Source organism: Rutilus rutilus, assembly GCF_951802725.1.
Source record: "Rutilus rutilus genome assembly, chromosome: 11".
Taxonomy (NCBI): Eukaryota; Metazoa; Chordata; class Actinopteri; order Cypriniformes; family Leuciscidae; genus Rutilus; species Rutilus rutilus.
Genome location: NC_140216.1, coordinates 41,691,107 through 41,699,224, shown reverse-complemented (window position 1 = coordinate 41,699,224; position 8,118 = coordinate 41,691,107).

The following is an 8,118-nucleotide window of genomic DNA, read 5'->3' as shown; positions in this document are numbered from 1 at the left end:
CAAAGTTCAACTTTTTTCCAATAATTATTGATCTAGAGAGTCCAGAGAATTGTCCTAGACTGGTTTGGTTCCGATCGGGCGAAAAACCAGGGACTAGTTCGCAAAAGTAGGTTTTGGACAAAATTCGACATAGCAGAAATTTTTCCCTGCCTACATCCAAATCGGAGATAGCCATTTTGTCCGCATTGAGCCAAGGATTCCAACGATATAAGACACTTGATTCTGGGACAAACGGTCTAAGAGTTATGAGCGATTTTGAACTTTTGGTTGCTGTAGCGCCACCTATGGGCCAATCGGGGTCATACTCTGAAAGGTTGTCCCCAAATTGAGGCCTACCATCTGGCCAGGTTTCAAGTCTCTAGGCCTTACGGTTTGTCCTGCACGATGCGTTTTACGAATCCTTACAATTACAATAGGGTTTCAGCATTTCATGCTTGAACCCCTAATAAGAATGAAGGCTTTTTGCCAGTTATAGCGCCACCTATGGTCCGATCTCCATGAAACTCTGCATGCTTCCTCACCATGTTCGGACACATATGCTCATCAATTTTGGTGAAGTTATGAGTTTTCATTTGGGATTTATAGGCTTTTTAGTGTATTTTGCCACGCCCCTTTTCTAAATGACCCTGTTACAGCCACCCAAATGCCAAAGTTCAACTTTTTTTCGATAATTATTGATCTAGAGAGTCCAGAGAATTGTCCTAGACTGGTTTGGTTCCGATCGGGCGAAAAACCAGGGACTAGTTCGCAAAAGTAGGTTTTGGACAAAATTCGACATAGCAGAAATTTTTCCCTGCCTACATCCAAATCGGAGATAGCCATTTTGTCCGCCTTGAGCCAAGGATTCCAACGATATAAGACACTTGATCCTGGGACAAACGGTCTAAGAGTTATGAGCGATTTTGAACTTTTGGTTGCTGTAGCGCCACCTATGGGCCAATCGGGGTCATACTCTGATAGGTTGTCCCCAAATTGAGGCCTACCATCTGGCCAGGTTTCAAGTCTCTAGGCCTTACGGTTTGTCCTGCACGATGCGTTTTACGAATCCTTACAATTACAATAGGGTTTCAGCATTTCATGCTTAAACCCCTAATTAGGCAGGGTGAACTGAAAGCTTTTACAATCTTTTAGCTATAACTTATATCATTGACAAAAGTACGTGGTGCATTTTCTTCCAAAAATTATTTTCTTTCTCAAATTCATGCTTCAAGTTGACAACGCACAATAAACGAAATCACACAATAACTGTTTAACCGGACATAGCCTTAATTTGCATCTAAATAACTTTCATTGCTTGTCTTTCATAATGCACTTACGTTACCATAATATTTATTAGGGGGACAACAGATCACAAAACTCGCGGTTGAGACCATAATATTTATTAGTGGGGCAACGGATCATAAAACTTGCGGTTCAGACAATATTATGTTTTTTGAGTAACAGATAGAATAGTTTTTCAGATCAGAAAAACAAAACAAAAAAAACTTTAAGTAGCCATCGACACCACAGCCAGCAGACGTATTTATGCTTCGTAATGTTCGACACATTTAACTGGGAGTGGGGCCGTCCACACTGTTTTATCCATTGTAGGCATCGCTCACGTTGTGTTTTCGGCTTTGGGAATGGAAAGAAGAACTCCTCCAGACAATATCTCGGGGTATCTAGTGTCCGATTTACAAACGCCGTGGGCGCACGCTTCACCATCTTGCTAATGTTTGTCGGACCTGCTCACATAGTAACGGTTGCTATGATGTGTGATTGGACAATGGCCGTTTTGGGGGAGGGGCCGGCGAAAGGTCAATTGCGCTGCACACTTTGTGTTGAAACCTGTGCAATTACTTGGAAAAAAGCGACATAGAAACTCCTAATGTCAGAAATGTGTAGGACAGAAAACAGTAATCCAGACTCGTAGCAGAGAATGACAGATGTCTATCCTAGAGTGCTTTTCATTTATAATGATGGATTTATGTTTCCAGATGAGAACTCATGGGAATATTATATATATATTACACTACATTACATAATTGTGTTTGTCACTTGTACCTGTTAACAGTAAATTAACAGCACTTGCCAAAACCATCAGCAACCATTCAAAGGTCTCTTTTAATGTCATTTCAAACATCAAAAGTGTAAAGAAAATCTTTCCTTTAGATTTGGCACAGCAGGTTTGAGCTCATATCGGTCTCAGATGGTGGATTCATCATCTAGTGTCAAAGCTGATCAGATCCTGGAGAAAATATTAGCGGAGCCCTTTTCTGCTCTTTTTTACTGGAAAGATCTGCAGATGAAAAACACACGTTTGTCTTTTTTAATCACTGGATATAGTTGTCATGCTAGATCAAGAAAATAGTTTATCTAACATATCCAATATTAATCTCATGGGATTGTAAGTAATGTGTGTAATACCTGCTCTTTTCTCATGTGAAACTGTGAGGTGTTCTGAACACGACATAGAGACAGTGCAGTCGAGTGATAGTGTCCCCCTGAACCATGTCATCCAGGCATATCGAGCCCAGGGACAAAACATCATCTACAGAAAGAGCTCACAGGACGAGTGCAGGATGAATGGAGGTCTATGGCGCTACGCCTCAAAATCCACTGTTCTCAGGATGTCATTTTTTGTCTAGTAATTTGAATGTTGTATTCGAAAGGAGATGCAAAGTAATTACACATTGCTGGGTGTTAGATTTTCTAGAGTCACTTATTTGCTTTAAAAAGTCTATTAAACTGTCAATGACATCATACACATCATACGACCAGAGATACTGCTTACGGCAATCCTTCAGTCACTCTGGTGCTTTCACGCTCTGCACTTTCTTTTCTGTCGAGGCATGAACAACACAGCTGACACAGGTAAACACACAACACAGCTGACACAGGTAAACACACAACACAGCTGACACAGGTAAACACACACACAGCTGACACAGGTAAACACACAACACAGCTGACACAGGTAAACACACAACACAGCTGACACAGGTAAACACACAACACAGCTGACACAGGTAAACACACAACACAGCTGACACAGGTAAACACACACACAGCTGACACAGGTAAACACACAACACAGCTGACACAGGTAAACACACACAGCTGACACAGGTAAACACACAAAGCTGACACAGGTTAATACACGTGCTAGAAGAGTTTTTGTTTTGTTTGTTTCTGGTCCCGCTGCGGATGCCACGATGCCATCAAGCGGTATCTCTGGTCGTAATCAGTCCTTCACTGACCAATCAGCGTTCATTAGCAGAATGCTAGCGTGTTATGGGCAAGAACAACTCAACCTGTAAGAAATCAAAAGGACATAAGTTGTCATGATCCTGGTTCTCTTCTCTTTCTCTGTCTCCATCTGCTGGTCTCTCTCTGTATTTACTTCTCCGCTCTTGCGCATTCACTAATTACCGCTCACTCATCTCTTTCAGCTGTTCCTCGTTCTCCCATCCTCACACCTGTTCTCTATCTCCTGTCTTTAGTCTCTCTATTTCTAGCCCCCTCTTTCTCCTCTGCTCTGTCGGATTATTTCCTTCCGTCACGTATGTACTGACAATAGTGTTCCTTCTACTAAAGAAATATCCAGTCTTGTCCAGTCCAGTCCAGTCCAGTCCTGTCCTGTCTTGTCCTGTCTGGTCCGGTCGTTATCTGCTGTGTTACCTGCTGTGTTACCTGGTCGTTATCTGCTGTGTTACCTGATTTGTGCTTTACCCAGCTGCCTGCCGTGGAGAGTCGCAGAGTGTCCGACGCCTCACCAGTTTCCCTGGTCTCGCTACGCATCGGTTATCCGGACCTGCCATTTGAGCGACTCACAGTCACTACCAGAACTTTTCTATTTGTGCATTTCCTTTGTTGATCGGCCATAGCGGCTTTGACTTATTTCTATTAAAGAACTGATTTACCTGCTTTTCGCCTTTTGGATTCTCTTTCTGAGAATCAGAGACATAAGTACTCGTTCATTGAACTTTCGACCTATAACCCATGTTGAACTTGCAAAACCTACAATCAAATCTGAGATTTCTCAACGGCAATCGGGTGAAAGAGACACATTTAGCTATGACGGACTAAAAATGACAGAACGAAAAATAAATAAATAAAAGTAGAAATAAATAAATAAATGCAGAAATAATAGTAAAAATAAATACATTTTGGTAATATAAATGGCTATTTCTGTATTTTTACATGTATTTATTTATTTATGCATTTCTATATGTATTTATTTATGTATTTATACATTTATTTATATATTTATGTATTTTTATATTTATTTATTTATATATGTATTTATTTATACATTTATTTATTCCTACATTTATTTATTTCTGTATTTCCACATTTCTACATTTATTTATTTCTGTATTTCTACATTTATTTATTTCTGTATTTCCACATTTCTACGTTTATTTTTCCCTGCGCATGTATGCTAATTGACCAATGGCTAAACCACGCCCCCAAACGCGATGAGCCAATCACAGTACGCATAGCTAACCCAATACACTTGGACATTCTCTGCTTCCTCTTCCATTGCAATGCATTGCGTTATCATTTTCATTCGTTTTTACGTTTTTTCTTGTCATTTTGGCTTTTAAACAGCGTGTGTGTGTGATTTTGGTTGGGTGACAGTTGTAGGTTACAGTTTGACAAGAGTTTACAGTTTGACAAAAGCACAATGTTGTGTTTTACACAAATATAAGTAGGCTAAACACTTTGCAGTTTTAATGATGTCCTGTATGAACAAAATGGAGTATGTTTTTATGTTTCCACTGTTCGATCGCGCCCATAGACAGTAAAAGAAATGGACACAGCGACCCCATTGGATTCAACGGAGACAAAGTGAAGCCAATTAGAAACTTTTACTTCCTGGGGGTCCAGCGTACTGCGCAGACTCAAACTGAGCTCGGCGACGTAGATGTGACGTGAGCAACCCGTCTGTCTTCTAGTAGCTGTGCCAAGATCAATCTGAATCATTACCTTCCGAAACTCGCAGAGACGGAGAGTGTGAGTAGGAGCTGTCCATGATCTTGGAGCAGGAGAAACTTTTTGTAGGTGTTCTGATTAATAACTTTGTCATTTTGCCTCCACGTCCTCCCGATTGCCCGCGAGCTTCTACTCCTGTCCATACGGTAATTTCCTACTGTGCGACAGAGAGTCGCGTGGCTGTGACGCAATCGTTAGCCTACTTTTACAAAAACTGCTTCTACAGGGCCATAACGTAAGCTACAAGGTAATGGAGCCTTTTATACATTTTCGTGTTTCTTTAGAAATAAATAATGGACAAATGGATTCTTTAAACGCCTCAGATGTGAAGTTATTCGCTGTCAAAGTGACGCCAAAATGAATGGGAGTCAATGGGATGCTAACTGCAGGTGGGGTTCCGCTAGCCAATGGCGGCGCCCGGGGGTACCTTCAAATTAATACAAATCCCTGCCCCCCTGATCGCGCCCCGGCGCCCGCTCTCTGACACACACACACACACACACACACACACACACACACATTCCAGCAATGCAATCTTGACATCGCAGCCTGTTCATTATTCTGCGCTCCCACCAAACGCGAATAGAGCGTCAAATTTGCGCGTATCGCGTCTAGTTCGACGCTTGAACATTTTGAATCCAAAGTGAATAGGACGCGCGTATAAAGCGAGCATTTGAAGCGAAATAGCACCAAACTATAACGTTTACACTGTGAACTGTAAATCTTTGTTCTGGAGCTGAAGCTTATCGACCTTCTCAACAATAAAATTATTAATATAACCCTCCAATGCATATTTAAGGCCCTTTTGGTGACATCAAGATGATATATAATCTTTCTGTCTCCAAAAAATCAATTGCCTCCTGTTAAATGTCTCCTACTGTGACAGCTGCCAGAGCGCCTGTTACCGAATGTTGACTGAGTGAGTGGAGGGGGCGTGGTTAGCCATTGGTCAATTAGCATACATGCGCAGGGAAAAATAAATGTAGAAATGTGGAAATACAGAAATAAATAAATGTAGAAATGTGGAAATACAGAAATAAATAAATGTAGAAATGTGGAAATACAGAAATAAATAAATGTAGAAATGTGGAAATACAGAAATAAATAAATGTAGAAATGTGGAAATACAGAAATAAATAAATGTAGAAATGTGGAAATACAGAAATAAATAAATGTAGAAATGTGGAAATACAGAAATAAATAAATGTAGGGATAAATAAATGTATAAATAAATACATATATAAATATATAAATAAATAAATATATAAATACATAAATATATAAATAAATGTATAAATACATAAATAAATACATATATAAATGCATAAATAAATAAATAAATACATGTAAAAATACAGAAATAGCCATTTATATTACCAAAATGTATTTATTTTTACTATTATTTCTGCATTTATTTATTTATTTCTACTTTTATTTATTTATTTATTTATTTTTCGTTCTGTCATTTTTAGTCCTTCATATTTAGCCGTCTAGCCCCATAGACTCCCATTCATTCTGCACTCCTGGGCGATCGCCCCCAGTGGAGCTCTGGTGGAACTATTTCATGCTATATTGTGTCATCTCATCCTTTTTTGTGTCAAGGACGAAACCGATGCTGTAAGGAATACACTGTAAAAAGTGCTTGAGATTGAGTTTTTGTTCTGACAATAAATCCTTGATTTCTTGACCAGCATCATTTAGCAACACAAACGTTAGTTTGGCCGTCTTAGACTAATATAAGGTTTTGTACAAAGTGAACTCTGCAACCTGAAGAAGAGTAAGATAAAACCCTTTTTTCAATGCAATTTGCCAATTCTACATTACAGTAGACTGATAAATGGTTTACACAAATTTGTTTTGGGTATACATGAAGGCTATGGAGCGAATTATGTGCCGTAATTAAACAAACAAATCCAGCGCCATCTACTGTTTTAGAAGAGGAAGTTGCTCAACTGCATTTGTGAGAAAATCGAGCCGAGAGATCTCATAAAAAGCCAAGTGTCTCACAATCATAACAGACAGGTATGTATTTGTATGCACTAGATTTGGTATTTGTTCAAAGGTTACATGCAATTTGTAGGATGGTTTGTATTTATTTGTGAAGTATTATCTTGGCTCATTTATTTATATTTGTAAAACACAATATTTGTTACTCCACTGCATTTTCACTCAAACTGACCTTTGTGCTTGCACATTGCTTTCTACGGTGACGCATTGCTGCCACATACATATTATTTTTTTCCCATCAATTATGTCGTAATAACGAGATCTTATGTCGTTTTAACGACATCTTTTCTCGTAATAACGAGATCTTATGTCGTTTTAACGACATCTTTTCTCGTAATAACGAGATCTTATGTCGTTAAAACGACATCTTTTTCTCGTAATAACGAGATCTTATGTCGTTAAAACGACATCTTTTTTTGCCCTTATAAGGACATGTGTAGTCATGTACAAAATATGCCTTTATCCACATAAAATTGACAGCCTATCGCGCCTTTATCACACGTTCAAAAAGCTTAAGCAAATATAGAAGCCCCCAATCATGCAAAATTAATCAATGAGGCCCTTTTTGGAAAATATTTTAAATAGGCCTATAAGTTTTTTTTTATATATATATATATTATATATAAGATTTATTTTTGTTAATAGGCTATATCTTCATTCATTACCTAGAGATATAATTAACCAAAAAGTAGTCAAAACACAAAACAGAAAATTTTACAACATTGTGTTCTTATTTTGTTTAATTAACGAAATGTCGTCTTTATAACAGAAGATACAATACAATAAATACAAAAATCTTCAATATACAGCCTACAATCTTCACATGTCACCTTGTAAACAGTCCTTTGTGTGGTGGAATAAGCAATGCTATATAGAAATATATGGTTAGTATCTTAATTAAAATTTTCTTTTATTATTTTATTAGTTCATTAATTATGCTAGCTCAACTAATTAAATGTGAAGAGCTGGATACTAATTACTAATGAAATAATGTCAAATATTAACTGTAGGCTATTGATTAGAGTTGCCATAGACTAAAGGATTTTTCTAGACTAGTAGTCATTCATTTAAGCAATTAGGACTAATCGCACGTTTATATTCAATGCTGGGTGCATGTAGGCTATAGCCTATATT